The sequence below is a fragment of the Cupressus sempervirens genome, chromosome 2 (assembly GCF_028749045.1).
Source record: "Cupressus sempervirens isolate cs-2001-9-10 chromosome 2, ASM2874904v1, whole genome shotgun sequence".
NCBI lineage: Eukaryota > Viridiplantae > Streptophyta > Pinopsida > Cupressales > Cupressaceae > Cupressus > Cupressus sempervirens.
The window spans coordinates 675,166,958-675,188,631 of NC_143119.1; positions in this window are offsets into that span (position 1 = coordinate 675,166,958).

Genomic DNA, 21,674 nt, shown 5'->3' on the forward strand with positions numbered 1-21,674 from the left:
TTAGCTTTAATAATAATAATATTTAGTCATTTATTTAAAAATGAACTCCAATATATTATTATTAAAATAAATATTGCCACATTCCAACTTTTAAAGTTTAATTATTTTATTTTCAAATTTAATTATTTTATTTAATTAATTTTTCAATTAATTAAATAAAATAAATATTAAAATACCATATTAATTTTTTATTTAATTAAACCATTAATTAAATCTTTTAATTAGGCTTAATTAATAGAAAATACTCCAAAGACTCACAAGGTAAAAATATGAAAACCCATCATAGCCAAAATACATACAAAATCAAACCAAGGGTTTAAATCACGAATTACGTCATCCAATTTATTCGGAGGGTACTCAACTTAGATACTTGTCCTAATTTTCCAATTAGGACAAATGGCTTAAAAGGTTGGAATTTGGACATGAGAATTTATCTCCCCTCTCTTATCATTGAGATAGTGTGATAGGGTACGCTCATCCTGGCAATTCAAGGAAGTTGATACTCGGTACCTGCAACTTGCATAAAAACCACGCATATACAAGCACAATATACTAAACTAAACAGGCAATGGCAAGAAGTGGTGCATCATGTAGAACCCGACTAGCAGGTGACTACGACTCCCTTCCTTAACCACATCAGACACGCCATACAAAAGAAAAGACATACACCATACACATGCAAGTATGGGGTAAGTATCGATAAGAAAACACATATGATAATAAATCATCTTACTAATCATCATTAATAACTGAAAGCAATGTAATAATCATCATCAATAATTGCGAACACTAAAAATAATCATCATACATACATGAAATGTAGAGTCTAAGTAATCTCACCACATAATAAACTGAATCCATAGCACAATATCTGATAATCTCAAAAGAATGCTGCTAACCAACAACATAAAACTAGCTCTAAAAGAGTTTAGCAATGTTAGCAAAAATGCGAACTAGGGCACTACATCCACCCCCCTTAGGATTAGGCTTACTCCTAGAAGCCTACAAGAATGAGAAACTAAGATACTCATTATGTGGGTCCTATTGAACCCTTTTCCCTCTGTAGGGAAACATGATTCCACTGAGGATATTACAACACACTTAGAGCAATATGATTATGGTTTAATGGTAAATCAAAAACCATATCGATCCAACATTCACTCTTTTTAACAACTACTAAAATAGATCCCTTAATACATTCTAAACAAGAGCAACTTAATGCTTGCAAGGATAAACAAAGGTTTACTACCTTACAACATAGATAAAAGATACATGTTTTGCAACTAGAATGAGCTTCAATTTTCTGTTTTACCCTTGTTTAGGTTTTCAGTAGAATTTTCAATTTTGAAAGCTAACTGTTTTCAGTTCAATTTTAAGTTCTGTTTTCAATTCACCTAGTTTCAAGTTTTCAGTTTGAGAGAGATTCACATGATAGTTCAATTTTTTTTCATTTTTTGTTCAACTAGTTAACAACTAGTGGTATTCTAATATACCCAAAGCTCCCAATGTTGAAACTCAGGCTCTGATACATGTATTTTTTTAATTTCACATCCATAAATATATTTATGTGTATTTATTTATTTACATACATAATGATTTGCATGTATATCTTTGTACATATATTTTTAAACATTGTTCTTTTCACAATAAATATATTATATTTTATTGATAAAATATGTAAATATATTTTGACATAATTTCTCCCAATTTTTTTTTTTTTTTTTTTAGATATTAGATTTAACTTCTAATTTGAATGATAATATCTAGTTCAACTTTGACTTTCAATTTGTTTTACTTTTATAAATTTTCTAAAAAGACACTTGTTCAAACTCTAAATTGAATGAATAATCACATTTCTAATTATTTTCCATGTAATTTTTTTCAATAAGAACCTAGGGTTTTGATAGGTTTCATGCAATATTGTTTTGCTAATTTTAAAACAAGGTTTTCTAGATTTAGGTTTTATCACAATTTTCTACACAAACAATAAATTTTCTTCCTTCAAATTTCTCAAAACTCATGTAACCTAGAAGTAATTTGTGTTTTAAATTTCACAAATAAAAACCATTAATAAATTTTAACAATCACTACAATGCAACTCGATAGGAATGAAGAAGATAATATTTTTTAAAGCAAAGATTTGCAAGGTTCTCAAATCCTACCTCAAATCTGCCAATGAAATTTCTAAGATAACACAAACTCAAAAAAACATGATCCAAAGTATTCCTAAGCTTTGAATTTACTCTTTAACTTCGGTGTTAAATCACCATGAACATTTGTATAAACTTGCTAATTCTAACTCCCCGTCCAATTGCTCTCCCAAACCTGTCTATCTCTAAAATGACCAAAAACCCTCTAATAAAGAGCCCTAACCCTAACTAAGGTTTCCTAATTTTTAAAAAGTCAAATTTTAAATTAAATATTAAATAACTTAATTTAATAAATATTTTCATTCACACCGAAAGAACTTTTAATTTAAAATATTTTGTCTTTTCTTTTCTCCACTTCATTTATTTTGCACGACATTTTAAGAAGCATAATTTATCATTTTAATTAATGATATTAATTAAAGCCCATTATTTAAATGCAACTCTAATTTAATTATTATAAATTAAATAATTATTATAAATCAATATTTACTTTTTAATATTTTAATTCTCTTTTTACTCAATTTTCTAATTTAGACTTATAAATCAAATCTTTAAAATTAAAGCATACATTTAATTGATTTTCAACTAATTAAATATCAACATATTTTAATAATTTCTTTTAAAATCAAATAATATTTAATAATTTGAATATCATAAGATTAACTAAGCATCATAATTAAATCATTTATGAATCAAATCACATAGTCAAACTTGCCTAAAAGCAACATAAGAAAAAGAAAAAGAAAAAACCAAAGTCAAAGTCAAACAACAAACACAAAGAAAAACTCAAGTTACAAAAGGGTATATAGTCTGACAAATGTCCTCTTTCTTAGGACAAATAATTAGGCTTTGGTTGGGATTGAACCTTAATATTATCTCCCCATTCTTGACATTGAGTGAATATGACAACGCACACTCATCCTGGTGATTCAGGGAAGTCGATGCCCAACACCTACAACCTACACAAAAGATGAGCATGTGCATGTGCATGTATATCTAAGCTAAAAAAGCAATTGTGAGGAGTGGTGCATCATGCAGATATCTAACTATGACTCCTTGCCTCAACCACATCAGGCACATCAAATAGAAATGTTCAACAAGCACACAAACCATACACATGCAAGTATGGGGTAAGTATAATTAATAAATCATGGCTATAAATATCATCATATTCTAACATAAGAAAATTGTCACCAAGAAGATATGGTGAAAATCATTTGAAGAAACATCATATGCCATCATTATGAATGTAGTTACATTCATTCATTGATAGAAGTTAGAGCATCATCATTGCAAGTAACCATTGTTATGTGATATAATCAATTACTCTACATAACAAAGTATTGTATTTCAAATATTAGTTAAGGGTTAATATGCCTATAGAAGAATAAGATATAACTTTAACAACAAACTCTACAATAATAGTAAATTAGGGGTATTGCATAAAATTAGGATCCAGTTCCTCTTATCATTTCTTCAATTCTTAATTAATATAAAATTAAAATCTCACAATGTTTGGTTTTGGGAAATCATTGGAAAGTTCAAGTCTTTTTTTTAAATGAGGGGTAAACTCTTTGACCTGGAGCTATAAACTAGTGAGGCCACAAATGGGGAACCTCATCCCCATTAGATTTGAACCTTGATGGCAAGGATAACAACTCAACAACTTAACCATCACAACATGCCACTATTGGCACTAGAAACTTCAAGTCTAGATATTTCAATAATCACATATTTTTATTTTGTACATAGCTCATCATTCCAAGAGTTATGAACATTTTCATTTTCTTACTACATTTCTATGCATGAAAAGGAAATTCATTTGTGGATGGAAAATGAAAATAAATAAGAATGACAATAATAAATACTTCATGACCTATAAAAGCCATAAAATAATGAAATTTTAGGGCACTACTTGATAAAGGCTAAAATTTTAGGAATTTAATTGTTATAAAAATAAATACTTCAAAATTTGGTGGTCAACATCTCAAATAAAAAGCTACAAAGCAGTGTGACATCAAATTGGTATAGGCTAGTTGAGTGAGTGAAACAAACAAGATTATGTCATATGTCAAGACATTTCCTTAAAATTAATACAAAAGAAAATGAAAACTAACAAACTTGCATCATTTATCAAGTTGTTTCTTCAAAATATAAATTTTTTGAAAGACTCAAAATAAATAATAAATAAAATATTAATTTAATCACAACCTTACAAAACACTTCAAGAGGATGATTACTAATTTTTTGTATCCAAGCAATCTTGTATCACCTAATACTTTTATTTTTATTTTTTAATAAAGAATATTTTTTGGTATACGTACTATTAACTTTTAAATGGTTGACATTCTTGCACAAAATTCACACAAATTGCCAAAACAATGAAATAGAGCCAACAGTAAGAAACTTATCTCAAAATCTTGTCATATTTGATAAATATTTTGAGTATTCTAGAAAATGTCTCCAATATAACTTCAAATACAATTACAAGGCCTTGGATGGGCTCAAGAGTTGTCTATGAAGTGCTAATATCTATCATTGTAGGTCTCATCACAAGCTATCCAACGATGTATTGTAATTAAAGTTTTGATGATCAATCTAAAACTTTGGACCCTAGAAGTTTGAATAAATCCAACTATTTTAAGTTGAATAATGGTTGGTTATGCTTTTAGTGAACAAAAATAGGGAATTCCACTTTTTAGAAAATTTTGTAGTTGCTAAACTTTACACATAAAGAAGTTGAACAAGGGTTGATAGAAGACATTCTAGTAGTGTAGATAGTGGCTATACCTTGCATATTTTTTTAATGAAATCCCATGTGGCTATAAGATGTCATATTTTGAATGTTGTAAATTAATTTATTGGGATATTAAAAAAAGAGTTTTCATTTGTTTAATTTTTTATTTATCTACATATTTCTATTCTGTGTTTGGGTTCTCAAGAAGATTATCCTCCATCAAGTGGTATCATAACTAGGTCTCGAGTGTGTAAATAAATTACAAAATGTGAGGCAATTCACACCAGGATTGTGGTTATGGGCTTGTGAGAAAAGTGTCATGCCCAAAATATGGGGGCCAAAACACACGTAATTTTTTTTTTTTTAAAGTTAATTCCACTAAGTTGATATGTTTGTATTCATAAGTTAAAGTGGTAGGTACAATGTAAATAGAAACAGGTTCCTAAATCAACACCTTGACATTCCATTAGGGTTCATAATCAATGAGTAGAAAAATATCATTAAATTTGAACATTTGATATAAAAAGAACTCACTGAGTAAAATAATATCTAACATACATAACTTGACTTGATTTCAAATTGACTTAATAATGCCATCATTACTCTAAGACTAAATAATAATTTAGATAAATCAATTAACTAATACTTTAGCATTATCTAAATTATACCCCATTCAAGTTTAAACATCAAGATGAAACTTTATCCTAAAAACTTTGACTATTAGAATATTTCAAAAAAATAACTATACTAAACAAAATCTTAATAAATACTTAAAAATTGAATCTAAGTAAAACATACTTAAGCTAAATCTAAATTGTGCTAAATAACTTTTAGCTAAAACTAAAATAAATATAATTATTTACATTACTAAATTTACTAATTAGCTGAAAAAAAACATATTACTTAAGCTACTTAAAAATAAAACTAACCATCTTTAATTAAATCTAATTAACCAAATCCTAAACTAACATAATATTAACAACTTAAAATATAACTAATTAGCACTTTATTAATACTAATTCTAACTTAACAACTAACTACAACTTTAATAAACTAAATTCTAAAACTACAAATAAAACTAATATTAATTACATACAATTTAAATTACAAAAAAAAAAACTAAAAATGTAAAACTTAATTTAAATTACTAACTAAAAACTAAACAATAATAAACAAATTATTTTAACACCCCCCCTAACCCACCTACACATCCTAGCCATCATACTCACATAACATCCTAACCACCCACATCTCCCAAGTAAAAAAAATGTAGCACACAACATATATATGCAAGGAGGATGTACACCTAGCAAGGGGACAAGGAGTTAATGAGGGTGATGTCCCATCAAGGGTGGCCAAGGTTTAACTTTATTTTGCATTGAAAATATTAACTAAGTTTATTATAAACTTCATACTCCTCCACTAAACAAACTAATGCCTGAAAAGAGGAGACAAGGAATTTAAGGAAATGAATGAGTCACGGTTATTAATTACAAGTCTGCCCACTATATTTGTCTTGCTAATCCAACTATCATGGAATCCATGCTAGTACTTTACTCTAGAAAATTCACCTAGGATGGAGGGGTTAGTTATTTCATAAAGTTTATTTGGTAAGAACTTAGGTTAGCTTAGGATATTTGAAAATTAGATATTTGTATATAGATTTATATTTATTATTATTATTCTTTTTTTTTATTAAACTATAGAATATAACAAAAATATCAAAAAGAGGAATCTTTAGAGGAATCTTTAGATTCTTTTTTGCAAAAGGGAGATGACTTAATTTTTCCCCATACAAAATCTAGTGAGCTTTTTACTCTAGGATGCAAATTTTTTTCACAAGCCTATTTTTTTCTAAGTATAGATTTTCCAAACTATTTATTTTTATAACAAGGGGGGGTTTATATTTTTCTTTTCTAATTGAAATTACCAAATGCCTAGTTAACCAAGGGGTTGAATAATTCATTTTAACAACAATGTAAGATTCATTTTATCTCCTAATAAGCACAAAATGTAATTGAAGTTCCAACCATATCAATTTTTCCTTAACATATTTGAACTTAAAATTGCATAATTGCATGTCACCGTTTTATCTATTTTTCAATACACACATGCATAAACTAAAACAAACTGGAAATATCAAAAGCAAGGATATTACTCAATCCTCTTTTTTTTTATTGACCACCTGATTCAAAGGCTCCACCAGGAAAGAACCAGGAAGAAAACCCGACATTGTTGCCATTTCAACAATAAGTTTAAATAACATCTTTACATGGGATTCCAATCCCGAGGAGAATCTCCTAACATAACTGAAATCCATTAACCATTTTAAATTTCCTTCTTGGCCCTTAACAAGGGATCCATTACGAATACTGAATACATCATGGTGATCATGGAGAGAACAAAAACTGACCAGAAGACAACCAATTGTAACATGAAGACAAAATTAGACATTCACTCCCATTTCAGCTTGCATAACAGGTTCGACATTGAACTAGACTAGGGAGAAGGTGAATTTTTTCCAACAGGAGATGTTAGACACAACACCATAATAGGTGCCCTTTCGGGGCTAAAACTCAAGAATTTATGTTCTTCCATTCTTTCATACCAAAATTCAAAACATGGTTTGTGCTGACAGTTGTAGGCCCATAACACCCTACCCTCTCTCCCTCTTCTCATCCTGAGAAGAGACTCTATATTGTCAAAGTCCAACTAAGGACCTTCCCCCGTACATGGCCACTTCTACCCTATTTGAGGGTGAGTAATGCCAATACAACCCATACAATCCCTTTGAAATTCAAGACAAAACACAAAGGAAAGACATTTAAGAAAACCTATTTCAATCCCTCCCAAAATACTCAACACACATACAAACATACAAATTCAAACACAATAACTTAAGCATGAACAAAACATGAACAACATGAGCTGAGGGATTCCTAACTTCAAAATTGGGTTATGGTATTTGAACAATTTGAGATGAGCATTCCCTTCCTTCTCCTTCTCCTTCTCCTTCAATCCTGAATTCCACTCTAAAACTAGAGGCTGGGTGAACACTCAAACCCTCTCAAAAATGCCTCTAAATAAGATCCTAAACTCAACCATCTCTAAAAATAAATAAGTTCCCCACTTGCCTAAAAGTTCTAGAGTCTTCTAACTCAACTAGACATAAGGCTGACCTCAAGGTGGAGTTAAAGTTATCCAACTCATGATGAAACACTCAATTTTCGCAATAAAGCGAAAATGGGGTTTTTGAGTGACTATAAAAGTCAACAAAAGGGGCTAGGGGGGTGGAAAATGCCCCCAACCCATACCCATACCCCTTGGGTACTTAGATTTCATGATTTTAGGCCTTTAAGACTAATTAGGGACCTATCAAAAGCTAGGAAATTTTAGGATTTTCTAACAACCTTCAAAATGCAGATTACTCACTAATCCTGGTTAGGGTAATTAACCTCGATTACTAACTAATTAGCAAAAAGATCACTAACCTGGTTTGACTTAGATCTTTAGGTTACTCGGTTAACCCTAACTATCATGCTAGAATGTATATACAATTCATGAGTGTCAAGCGACACTGAAAAATCACTGTTACAAAACATTAACACTTAATGATTACAAAATGATACATTCATTCAATCCACAACACAAATAAAATACGAACAACGAGGTTTGCATCTTTCATCATATTTAACTCTGGTTTCCACAAATAGTACATAGGGCTCAATTTTGTTTTTTCGTTAGATTTTTCGGGTAAAATATCATGCACACTCATTGCACACATCAATAGCTCAAGAAAATCACACACACACACACACACACACACACACACACACACACACACACACACACACACATATATTGTATCAGGAAAATCACATACATTAAAACATCCATCTTTCAAATAATCAGTTGTTTATCTCATTCTACTCATATTCTCAATCATTAAAATTGCATAATCAAAGTGTTAATTATGCATTCACTTACTTCATCAATATACATGTTTGTAAAGCATTATATGACATAATAAAATATTTAAAAGTAAAACATCACACAACATATAATAGCATAATAATGTTTAGTGTATCTAGTAATGTCTTGACATATTGAGTCATGAGTATCAAAATAATAATGTATCAACTATGCTACGATGGGTCAAGGCGAGGCCTCACAAAAAGTGTGAAAACTGCCTTCAAAAAGGAATCACAGTGGAAGCAATTTTGTTGTGACAAATGAGGATTTTAGAGTCTTCTAGAGAAAATTTCAAGCACTACAAGAGGTGCTACATAGAGAAGTTGATATTAGAGAAAGAGATGGAAGTGAAGACAAATATGATATAGAAAAATTCTAAGAAGAATAATTATCTATAAATCTTAAAGATGATAAAGTTTTAAAGAAGAATAAAAATATTTCAAAGAGCATAGAAAAGAGTTTTATCAAGTCCTAAATTGAATAATCCACTCTAGGGCCAATAAGATTGAAGTTTTCCATTACATAAATAGGTTGAAGCCAAGCATTCAAGAGGGTTAGTTTGGTAAGAATGTCTAAAATTGAATATTTATACCAATAATTTTGAAGTTAGAATAGGTGGTGAATACAATTTTTTAGAGAAAACAAAATGGAATATTTATTGGTGGTAAGACTGTGGATAGTTTATAAAACATTATTCTGTACCATCCCAAAAATAATTCCAATTTTAACATTTGACTAAGTATTTCTTATGTAAATGACTTCTTATAGCTTAAGAGTAATATCCCCATTTTTATGTGAAAATTATTTACAAGAAATCCTATCTAAATTGTGGAACTCTATAACCTTGTACTACCTAGCTTGCCATCTAATTTTTATTTTTAATAATCATTTTGAAGTGACAAGTTCATTGTGGTATTGCTATCAGGATTTAATTTTGTGATTTAGAGTCAAACTCATTGACCTATGTTTCATGAGTAGTGATTCAACATGAATCCATCTCTCATGAGAATAAATGGAACACTTAGCACTCATTGGATCTAGGTGATGCTCACAAGGGTGAAGCACCAGGACTTCTTGGGAGGTCACCCATCCCAGTACTACTCTAGCTTGAGCATGCTTAACTACGAAGTTTCCTCCATTGTTAAACCCAAAGCTTACAACCCAATTTTCAAAACCTTCACCAAGTGTTGTGCCTTATGAACCATTCATTATAAATCCCCTTAAGCTTATCAATTGATAAGTAGGAGATAATTTCCATAGCTAGTCAAATTCTGATATTGCTATCAAGATTTAATTGTGTGGTTTTGAGTCAAACTCATTGACCCATGTTTCCTGAGTAGTGATTCAAAATGAATCCATCTCTCATGAGAATAAATAGAACACTTAGCACTCATTGGATCTAGGTGATGCTCACAAGGGTGAAGCATTGGGACTTCCCAGTAGGTCATCCATCCTAGTACTACTCCAGCTTGAGTGCGCTTAACTATGGAATTTCCTCCATGGTTAAACTCAAAGCTTACAACCCCATTTGAAAAACCTTCACCAAGTGTTGTGCCTTATTAACCATTCATTAGGAAGCCCCTTAAGCTCGTCAATTTATAAGTAGGAGATAATTTCCATAGCAAGTCAAATTGTGATATTGCTATCAGGATTTAACTGTGTGATTTTGAGTCAAACTCATTGACCCATGTTTCATGAGTAGTGATTCAACATGAATCCATATCTCATGAGAATAAATGGAACACGCAGCACTCATTGGATCTAAGTGATGCTCACATGGGTGAAGCACTGGGACTTCTCAAGAGGTCACCCATCCTAGTACTACTCCATCTTGAGCACGCTTAACTACGAAGTTTCCTCCATGGTTAAAAATTATTAATATTTCGGTTGCTTACACCATTGAAAACAAGTAAGTTGTGAGTTTATAAGTTATATTTATATTGAGTTCACAATATTCTTGAGTATATTGAAGATAAAGGTATATAAATTATATTAAGGATTGAAAATATATAAATATTTGTATTTATGTCATTGGGTATGTAAAATTTATATATATAGAAAGAGAGAATGAATGAAGAGTATACATTTGATATATGCATATAATTGTGGGTAAATTTTATGTCCATGATTTTATTATAAAAATATAAAAAAAAACAAAGCTAAACCTATACAAAGGCGAGATAAATAGGAAATTTACAACTATTCAAGAATATATCACCAATAAAAAATACTATTACAAACTATGTGCAACAGTCTAACTAAATAAATAGTAATATGTATCAAGAGTAGGTAGAAATTTCACCCACAACCCAAGAAGGAATTCAGGTTCAGGAGGAAGTGGGATCTTTCCTCCATTAATGAACAAAAATCCAAACAATACTATCATTCAAAACATCATCCCTAGGGGGAGACAAAGGGGAATTCCATTAGTGTGATTGTCATCACAAGGAGAAGAGTGTTGATGAGGTGATCCCTCAACCACCAAAATTTGGCCAAGAAAATGGAAAAAGGCAAAGGATAGTCCACAAGTTCAAAGTAGTCAAACTAGAAACAAAAGATCTGCAAGGCACATAGGGAATCAATATTCCATACTAGAAACATGAAGTAAAACACCATCCTCAAAGGAATTTATAGTAGCTTGTGAAGATTCATTATTGGTGTAAATATTCTTCATCACACTTTACTCTATCTTACTTAAGATAATTCATTACACAATAGTTTTCATATGAGACATCTGGAAATTTGTATCTATGCTTTTACATGGTGTAGGATATATTTTTCTTTAGGTGGTGATAGTGTTGACCTTACAGTCAAATCATTTATCAGTTAATGACTGCACACTTCAACAAAATGATTGATTACATTGCATGTTGAGCTTCATAGAGTCTGCCCAACTTCAGAGAGTCTATCGAGCTCATCAGTGCAAACCATGCATGAAGTAGTGTTAACCAAGCTTATCAGTGTCTACCAAGATGGAAGTGTTAACAAAGAAAAATGAAGGTAGTCTTGACTAAATTGTAGTGTCAACCAAGCCCTTTAGTGTCTACCGAGTTCTTTAGTATATGTTGAGTCTTTAGTGCTAACCGAGTTCATGCTACTCCCAAGTGATCAATGTGGACTAAGCACTAGTGTCAGCGAAATGCCAGATCTTGTCAAGTTGACAGTGTTGCTGAGTGTTAGAATATCACCTGAGTGGTCTTCATAACCCGAGTTACAACAGTAAGCCAACTTAATGTAGATTATTTGAATTTGATGTTGTAGCCAACTCTAGAAGGTAGTTAGTTGTATTTTTATATACATATTATCATATCAAAGCATGAATTAGAAACAAGTAAGAAGCAAAATGAATATGAATTAGAAGACAAAGGCTACAAGAAGTATAAGGGAAAGTAGAGTCTCATCTATCACAACAACGTGATCATTTTACATCAAAGGAATCTCATACAACAAATCAAGTTGCAAATCAGAAATCAACTACTAGTTCATCTTAATAGGTGCATTAGTCAAATCCTTTAACAAGGTGGATTTAAGAGTCTTATGCTAAATCTCCTAACCAAGTGCATACTTCATTGTATTTTATAAATCCTTTCACAATGTGGACCTAATACTCCTTATTGCTCCTAACAGGGCAGATCACCAGAAGTGATCAATTGTAATCCCTAATAGCCCAAATTTATGCTGCAATCATAAAGCTTGTGGGTATCATCCCCATCCCAGTTCTACTTTCTATTATGAATGCTTCTAGGTTACCAAATATTCTGTCAAGTGTTATGAATGTTTTATTGCTTAAAGCCTTTCATGCATATAATTAGATTAGAATAGCTTATGAAGGATTAATTTGTGAATAGAAGTTAAAGTTTTATTGGTTCTTGATTCAACACCCCCCCCCCCCCCCCATCTTAGTCACCTGAACCCACATACATTTCCAAAAAAAATTATCAAATCTTTTGGTTCTCACATTAGAAGTTTAGTAGCTTGAGAAAAGATCAGAGACAATGGAAGTGTACAGACTAGAGAAAGTTATTGAGAATGAAAAGTTGGATCCACAATTGGTCATGGAATAATTCAAGAAAATAAAGGACCAACTCTCTTAATCCTTGAAAAGAAGAAAAGACCTAGCAGCATAGATGGATGAAAATCTCTACGTTGAAGAAATAATTGAAGACATTTGCCAAGACAAAAGTTCAGATGAAGCTGATGCAACAATCAAAGATCTACTTGAAAAGAATCTTGCTCTTCACGAAGAAGTTAGAAAGCTGAAAAGAGAACAAGAAAATCAATTAGTCAGAATGTGTGAAGAAATGGAACAAAAAGACAAAGCCAAAGAAGAGAAAAGATTGCTAACTAAAAAAATAGAATAAAATGAAAATGAAATTCATCACCTATCTCTTCAACAAGCAAACTTGATCAATAAAATCAATTGTGAAAATCAAGAGCTTATCAACTTGAGGACAAAGAATGAAAGATTACAGAAAAATCTCAGGATAGAAAAACAAAGAAATGAAAGGATAATGAAATCTCAAGAAAACATGAATCAACTAGATAAGAAAACTCAATTTAGACACAAAGGTAAAGAAGGATTAGGCTATAAAGATGAAGGTGAATCATCTCAGCAAGGAGCTCAAAAGAACAAAAGATCCAATTGTAATCATTGTGGAAATATATGGCATACATCAAATAACTGTTGGACCAATGAGAAATCAAAATTTAGTGGAAAATGTTACTGTTGTAACAAACTAGGACATACAACAAGTGAATGCATGGAGAAATCTAAGTTTTAAGGAAAGTGTTTCAATTACAACAAACAAGGGCACAAGTCTTCATAATGCAAGACTGAGAAACGGAATCCAGTAGAACAAATTATGAAAGCTATTTTTGGTTGGGATTATAACACATGGTGTAGATGCCACTTATGTGGTGAGCATCATATTGGACAAAATTGTATAAGATCTCACATGTGGAAGAGAGACCCTATAAAGAGATGTTATGTATGTATAGAAATTGGACATATAGTTAGACATTGTATCAACTAAGGTAAAGTTGAAGATGAGAAGAAAAAAAGGCTGGCAAAATCAAAAGTCAAATGAGTTAGCAATGGATAAAGAAATCTCTAGAGAATACAAATCAAAGTCCTAAAAATGTTGACACCCAAGTCAATGAGTTGGGTAACTCAACCATTTCAAACTAGTTAGCCATGGAGATCACTGGAACTATGATTCAAAGGAAATATCTCATATCAATTTTGGTCAACAAGAAAAAATATCCAAATAAATATTTTAGATATATCGAGATCATTGAGTTAGATAATAGTTGAATTAATGTCTTAAGACCTTGCTAAGCAAGGTCGGGTTACCAAACCTAACTGAGCTTGGATGCAAATGGTGATTTTAGAGTTCTAACCAAGCATCTTATGACTATCGAGTTGAACAAGTTGTCACTGAGATGTCTGTCATATGATGTATTAATGGCATCTTGAAGAAAAAAATTGGTTAAAAGAAGAAATCAAAAGGTTCATTCTTCATTGCAAATCTTAGAGAAAATAGAGCAGAGCGTTCGCGAGCCCCTAAGAAATTCAAAGTGATTTGTTGTGAAGTTTTTGAGGGTTTTATCAATCAGTTATCAAGCGTAATGACATCCTCATCTAGCAGCAGAGTGAAGAAAGGTTTTGAGATGTTGATTAGAGGTGTTGAACCTAGAACCACAGTGTTCAAATTGTGTTTAGTGATCATAGAGGGACTTGATCCAATCAGAGATCATTCACAAATTCCTCCAAAGGTACTTTTGATTCATGACATTTTTAGCAAAAAGAGGGGTAAAAATTTATTAAGACAGAAAGGAATACAACAAGGAGAGCTCAACAAGGAGCTCGATCCTGAGCAACAAGATCATCAAATTCTTGCACCATCTCAAAGGACAGTTGCCCCCTATCCCTAATATTCCAACCCGGATCATGACTAGAAGCCCATTTGGCTAAACAATCAGCAGGTCTATTCCATTCTCACAGAATATACTTGAACCTAATGAACTGAAAAGAGGAAGAGAAGAAAAGAATATGCTTAACAATAGTGGCCAGCTGCCAACTAACATCCTCAAGCTCTTGCGAAGAAAGTATGTTCACCACCACCTGGGAATCAGACTCACAAATAATCTTACTCCATCCCCACAAGCAACACTGTTCCACAGCATATAAAATAGCCTGAGCTTCCATGAGATTGTTAGTATAATCACCCTTATGAATTGAGAAGAAAAATTTAACATTCCCAGAACTACAATGAGCCACTCCGCCAATACCAGCCGGACCAGGATTCCCACGAGAAGAACCATCAGTGTTAATTTTCAGAACTCCATAGGGAGGAGGAGTCTAGTGCCCATCCTGGTTAACCTGACCCTTCCTCTGATGGTGAAGCTTCTTGGACATGGAAGGAAACCTATGAGCCACAACCCCATCCTGCAGATGAAAATTGAGGCGATTACAGATAGCAAGATCAACCGGATCCATACCCCCATCAAGCTCACACTTCACAAGAATAGTTTCCTGGAGAGAATGTGATATTTTCTACCAAAGATGCAAAACACCAAGCCGAACATCTTGGAATATGCGACGATTCCTCTCCAACCAGATATGCCAAAGCATGAAATATGGGCCAGCAATCCAAGCAGCATGGAGAGAAGAAGACTTGGAGGGAGCACTACCCAAGCGAGCCCAGAACTCAGGCAAAGAGGAAGCATGCCGACAAGAGCAACCCCAAGCGCTCCACCAAAGGTGTCATATCTAAGTAGAATAGGAGCAATGGAAGAACAAATGGGAGACAGACTCCTCTCAATTACCACACAAAACACAATAAGAGGGGCCCTGAAATCCACGTTTACAAAGATTATCCCAGGTAAGACAACGGTTGTGAGCCACTAGCCACATGAAAAAATTGCACTTGGACCAAGAAACTTTATTCCAGAATTGCTTCCCCCAAGGGACCTCAGCATCCCCAAATAATTGTCTAGTTATCTCCTGATACCCAGCAGAGACATGATATTTACCAGACAAGGTACTGCCCCAAGCCAATACATCTGGACCAAGCAAAGAGGAACACTCTCTAGAGGCCAAAATTTGAGAAAGCTCCTGACGATCCATGTCTGTACCTCTAGGAGGCCAATCAGAGGAATGCTTCCATCTATAACCAACAACAGGTCCCAATTGATAAGGAGTCTTGTAATGAGCCACTTTATCCCATCCAGCGGCCAGAAAAGAGTCACAAAGAGGCTGAAGATGAGGGTATATGGATAAAATGGAAGGGAATCCATCCCAAGCATCAGACCAAAACAAATCCTGAGAACCTCCTTTACATATCCAGAACAGACCCCTCTTCACCAACATCGCACCTGTCTTCAAAGTATGCCAAACCATTGAGCCACGACCTTCAAGAGGAAGTGCAGAAATAGAGCAAGGATCAGCACCATGAAAATATTTATGAGTGATAATATGAGCCCAAAGTTGATGATGTCCAGAGCACCATCGCCAATAAAGTTTAGCAGCCAAAGCTTGTCTACTCAATAGAGCAGAACGAAGACCAAGAACACCCTCCTTTTTAGGCCTACAAACAGTTGCCCAATTAACCAAGCTCCATTTAGTACTATGCAAATTACCACTCCAAAGGAATTGTCGAGAAAGAGCATCAAACTCCTTGAGAAAGTAAATAGGTGCAGCATGAACCATGCTTGTATAAGTAGGAAGAGCTTGGATAACAGCTTGAAGAAGAGTAACCCGGGCAGCAGTAGAAAGCCATCTATAAGTCCAATGATTTACCTTATCCTGAAGCTTGGTAATCAAATTTTCCCAGAAGAGACGTGGCTGCCTAGAAACAGCAATAGGAATGCCAAGATAAGTCAAAGGAAGTGAACCTATCTGAAACCGTAGGATACCAACAATCCTGTGCTGAATAGAATCAGGAGTGTTGAAAAAGTAAATGAAAGATTTGTGCTCATTAACTTTCTAGCCTGAAGCTACCAAATAAATGTCCAAAGCATGTCGAAAGGCTTCAGCTTCCTTGATCCTAGCAAGACTGACAAGAGCAGAATCATCAACAAATTGAAGATGGGAAAGAGAAGGTAAGCCATTACCCCACCGCCAGCCTTGAATAGAATTCTGGGACACCTGATGCTTAATGAATATGCCCAAGCCTTCAGCCATGATGATGAATAGATATGGGGAGAGAGGGTCACCCTGGTGGAGGCCTCTAGAAGCACCAAATAGTTGTGAAGGTTGACCATTAATAAGAATAGAAAAAGAGGCAAAAGTAACGCAACTCATAATCCAACTCACCCAGTCAGAGCTAAATCCAAAAGAAAGAAGAATACTCCTTAGGAAGCTCCATTTAACTCTATCGTAGGCCTTAGCCATATCCAGCTTAACAAACATGGCTCTCTCCCTTGAAGTAGCCATAGAGTGAATAACCTCAGTAGCAATAACCACCCCATCCAAAATTTGTCTTCCAGCAACAAAACCACCTTGTTCTTCTGAGATAATAATGGGAAGCCACCTTTTCAGTCTCTCAGCAATCAGCTTAGTAATAAATTTGTAGACCACATTACATAAGGCAATCGGTCTAAAAAACTCCAATTGATTAGCACCCTCTCTCTTAGGAATAAGAGTCAAGAATGTAGAGTTCAAAGCTCGAAGCATCTGCTTGCTAGCATAGGATTCTTTAACCACCTCCAACAAATCATGATTAATGATGTTCCAAAATTCCTGAAAGAATTCAACTGGAAAACCATCAGGACTAGGAGCCTTCCCCTTAGGCATGCCAAAGACCACCGCCTCCAGCTCTTCCAAAGAGATAGGACGCATGAGATAATCATTCATTTCCTGAGTGATAAGGGAAGGAATATAGGACAAAATAATATTTTCTTCATTATCAGCAGGAGGAGAGTCCTCAGAGAAGAGGGTAGAGAAGTACAAAATAGCCTCTTGGAACAAAGCTGGCAAGGAATTCAGTTGGATACCTTGAGAATTAACCAAAGAAGAGATAGTGCTCTGATTTCGGCGAGATTGCACTGTTTTATGGAAAAAGGCAGTGTTTCGATCACCTTCCTGGAGCCAATCAACTCGAGCCTTTTGCTTCCAAAAAATTTTCTCTTGAAGTTCCCATTCTTCTAGAGCTCTAAAAGCAAGGGATTCAGCCTGGCCAAGATCCTCCGAGAAACCTTGATCTCTAATCTCCCTTGTGATGACATCAAGATTTTCTTGAGCAAGCCTCTTCATAAAATGAAGATTCCCAAAGCATTCCCTATTCCATATCTTGAGCTGCCTTTTAACATATTGATGCCTTTTAGAAAATGAGAACATTACAGTACCATATTCAGGGGCACCATCTTTCCACCAACAAAAAACAAAATCATGAAGAGAGGAGTCACGAAGCCACATCAACTGGAACTTAAAAGGAGGATGCTTTGGAACATAAGCCCCTATAGCGAAAAATGATTCATGACATTAGGTGATTCTATCATTGTTCAATTTTGGAATTGGGTACTTTTGAGATGAATCAAGCATATAAAGAGTTATGTGTGGATGGAAGTTTGAAACCTAAGCATAAGAATTTGGAGATAAAGGGTTTAACTTACATTCTATGTATGCTGATGGATTTCCAAATCAAATGGATCAGATTTATCTTGAGTCATACCCATGACATGCAATTTTGGCTTGATCAACCTATTCAGATAACAAAGAAAAATGATCCATAGGGTTATTGGGTTGTTGATGCTCAGCCAAGCAAAGACAACAAAAACCCTAGGTCAGGCTAAACTAGCAAAGAAGACTCTTGCCGAGTGGGATGGAAGAGGTATGAAGTTGAATAAAGTCACAAATATGGAGATCAAGTTCAGGATACATGTAATTGCCCACAAAATTTATAGTTCGAGTAGATTGAACAATGTTCCTTGCAAAGCTATTGACCTAGCATTCAAGGTGGTAAAAAATAACCTGTTATTTAACCTTATCGAGTTACAGTTGAATCAACTAAGAAAAAATATGGAGAGCATCGAAACATCAAAGACAAATCCTTGTAAGTTTAGATCACTATTAACCCATCTATTCTTTTATGTTTAGAATTTTTTTCATTCCAAAGGCACTATGGCATGGAAGAAGGATATACCTATTGTATATCAGATAAATGAGTTTATATCTAAAATGGGTGACAATTTTGAGGGCATCATCGATGCATACTTTGAGACATTTAACGAGAGAATGCAAAGCAGATTTAGAATTCCCAAACAGCTAGTTGATGACTATGAGCAAGATATATGTTTCCTTATGGACCATGACAAGGTTCATATATAGCCAGTTAGGCCAAGGGTGGCATGGGTGAAACCTCTTGGATATGAGGTAAATATTGATGATACATGAGACATAATTTAGGCTCTTGTAAATGAGCCAATAAACCCTAAGGAACCATACTTTGGCACCTATGAAGAGGCTAAGACCAGAATTTCTTTGGAAATTAAGCTTCCTCAAGCCCTAGAGAGAGGAAGAAAGAAGGTGGAGAAGATTCAAAAAGAGAACAAGAAATCTAGTTCCCCTCTCCTGCTGACAACAGGCAAGGGAGATTACTAAGAAGAAGAGGAAGAAGAAGAGGAACATGCAGAAGAAGAAGAATCTAAAGAAGAAGAGCCTCCTAAGAAAAAGGTGAAGGTTAAAATCACAAGGGCTACAAGGTCCTCTCTTGCAGTATTCACAAGAAGACCTTCAAAATCTAGAGAGAAGTTAAAATTGCAAGATCATGAAGAAGAAGATGAAGAGCACCAAGTTACATTTAAAAGGTTTTCCCCCACCTTTGAAAAAATATTGAAAAGACTACAAGCTGGTGGAGGTATGTTTGATTTCAAGTTTTTAAAGTATGAATCAAGAACTAAGGAAGAACATAAGCAAATTGAAGAAGCCTTAGTGACTAAAATGGCTAAGTGGAAGTACTTTCTAGAGGAATTGACAAAGAAATTTCATGATATCTTACTGAAGGTTGTTACACATCAATGGGAAAATGCATTAAATGTTGCCAAAGATTTCAAAGAATAGACCTTAAGAAAGACAATGTCAATATTTTTGACAAGGAAGTGAAGGAAGCATTGAAAAAGAATGAACAAAAACTAATTCCTAGGTTCAATGCATTCATAATTTTGTCAAATGATATTGAATTAGTTGTGAAATCAAACACAATTGTATGGAAAAACATATATGGATTGCATAAGCCTACTTTGGAGGTTGTACAAATTGATGATGAAAAGCATGATGAGAAAGAGAATGTGGGGAAAGATGATGAGGGGATAGATAATGTAGAAGAAAATGATGAAGAAGATGAGGAGGATCAAGCAACAAGTGAAGATCTTTCTAAAATTCAGAGCATTCAAGACTTAGATCTTGAGAAGATAGTAGCAAAGGTAATGGCCTCCCTCCCACTCTCTTTGAGAAAAGCCTTAGTGACATCTAGATCAGAGAAGGCTTCTATCGATTCAATTAAGGTAAACATTGTTCCACCAAGCACCCAATTGACTATCAAAGAAATTCTACCAAGTGCAATGATGAGTATTTTTTCCACCACTTCATCTACCGAGCAACAAGCTGCACTTTTCTCAACAATAGACTAGACTGAGTCTCGGCAAGGAATAGTAAGTTCTCCTATTATTATTTCTATTTATCCATTGAGAAATGTTGTTTCTACTATTTTTATTTCAACTATTACAAGTACAATGATAGTTGAGGTTAAGCCTCAACCAAGCACTGAAGATTTGAGAAAAGGAAAGGAGATTATTCCTTCTACTTCTCAAAAGAAAAGGGTAAAGAGGTAGAAGCCTCTAATGATGAATTTGATCTAGAGGAAGACATTGTTATACTATATTGGGATCTCTCAAATCTAACTCCCGATCAAATGGATATGCTTGTTGAGTTTTGGAAGAAAAGAGCCAAACAAAAAAAGCTTAGAGAAGAAAGGAAGACGAAAAATCAAGTACTTGAAGACATTAAAGGCATATTTGTTGATGAACGTAGTATATAGGTTGATGAGAAGCAACCTATTTTGGATGAACTTATTGATATTGTTCACAAGTTTAATGAAGAATTAAGTGGATAGGAAAAACTTATTCAGAGGGTAGAGAGGAATTTTGAAGACAAAGTTTTGGAGAAAGAGGCACAAAAGATTGCCATTGATCAAGTGGAATTGTTCACCATTCTTTCTACTTTTGAAAATTATATTAATAATGTTGTTTCATTATTTGTAAAGTTAAGTGACACTGCCAATTTTAAAAAGGAAATAAAGGATAAGTTGTCACTTATAGATATTGATTTAAAGGTAAGTGCACATCAATTGGTAATTGACCCTAGCACTAGTTCTGAACATTTTTTGAAAATCAGGTATTTGATAGACTTATAGGAAGAATTGTTGAGGGAAGAAGCCAGGATAAGGGATAGACTTGTAGATATATAGAGCATTATAATTCCCAACATAGATGTAATGCAAAAAAATATTGTGCAAGCAAAAACATTAATTCATGATAACAACTTTTCAATTGTTGATCATGTGATGGAATTATCAACTAAGGTGTAGATAGCTTTGCATGCTTCCAAATTTTTGCAAGAGAATTGGGACAAAACCATGTCCATAATTTTGAAGGCACATAGTGATTTCCTTTCACATTTTGGTATTACCTTGTAAATATTTATTTTTGGCATTTGTGTCAAAATATAGGGGGAAATAGTTATTATCATACTATAGAGTGCATATGAATATATGGAAGGGCATCCAAAGGGAAATATAGAAAGGGGAAATGTAGTT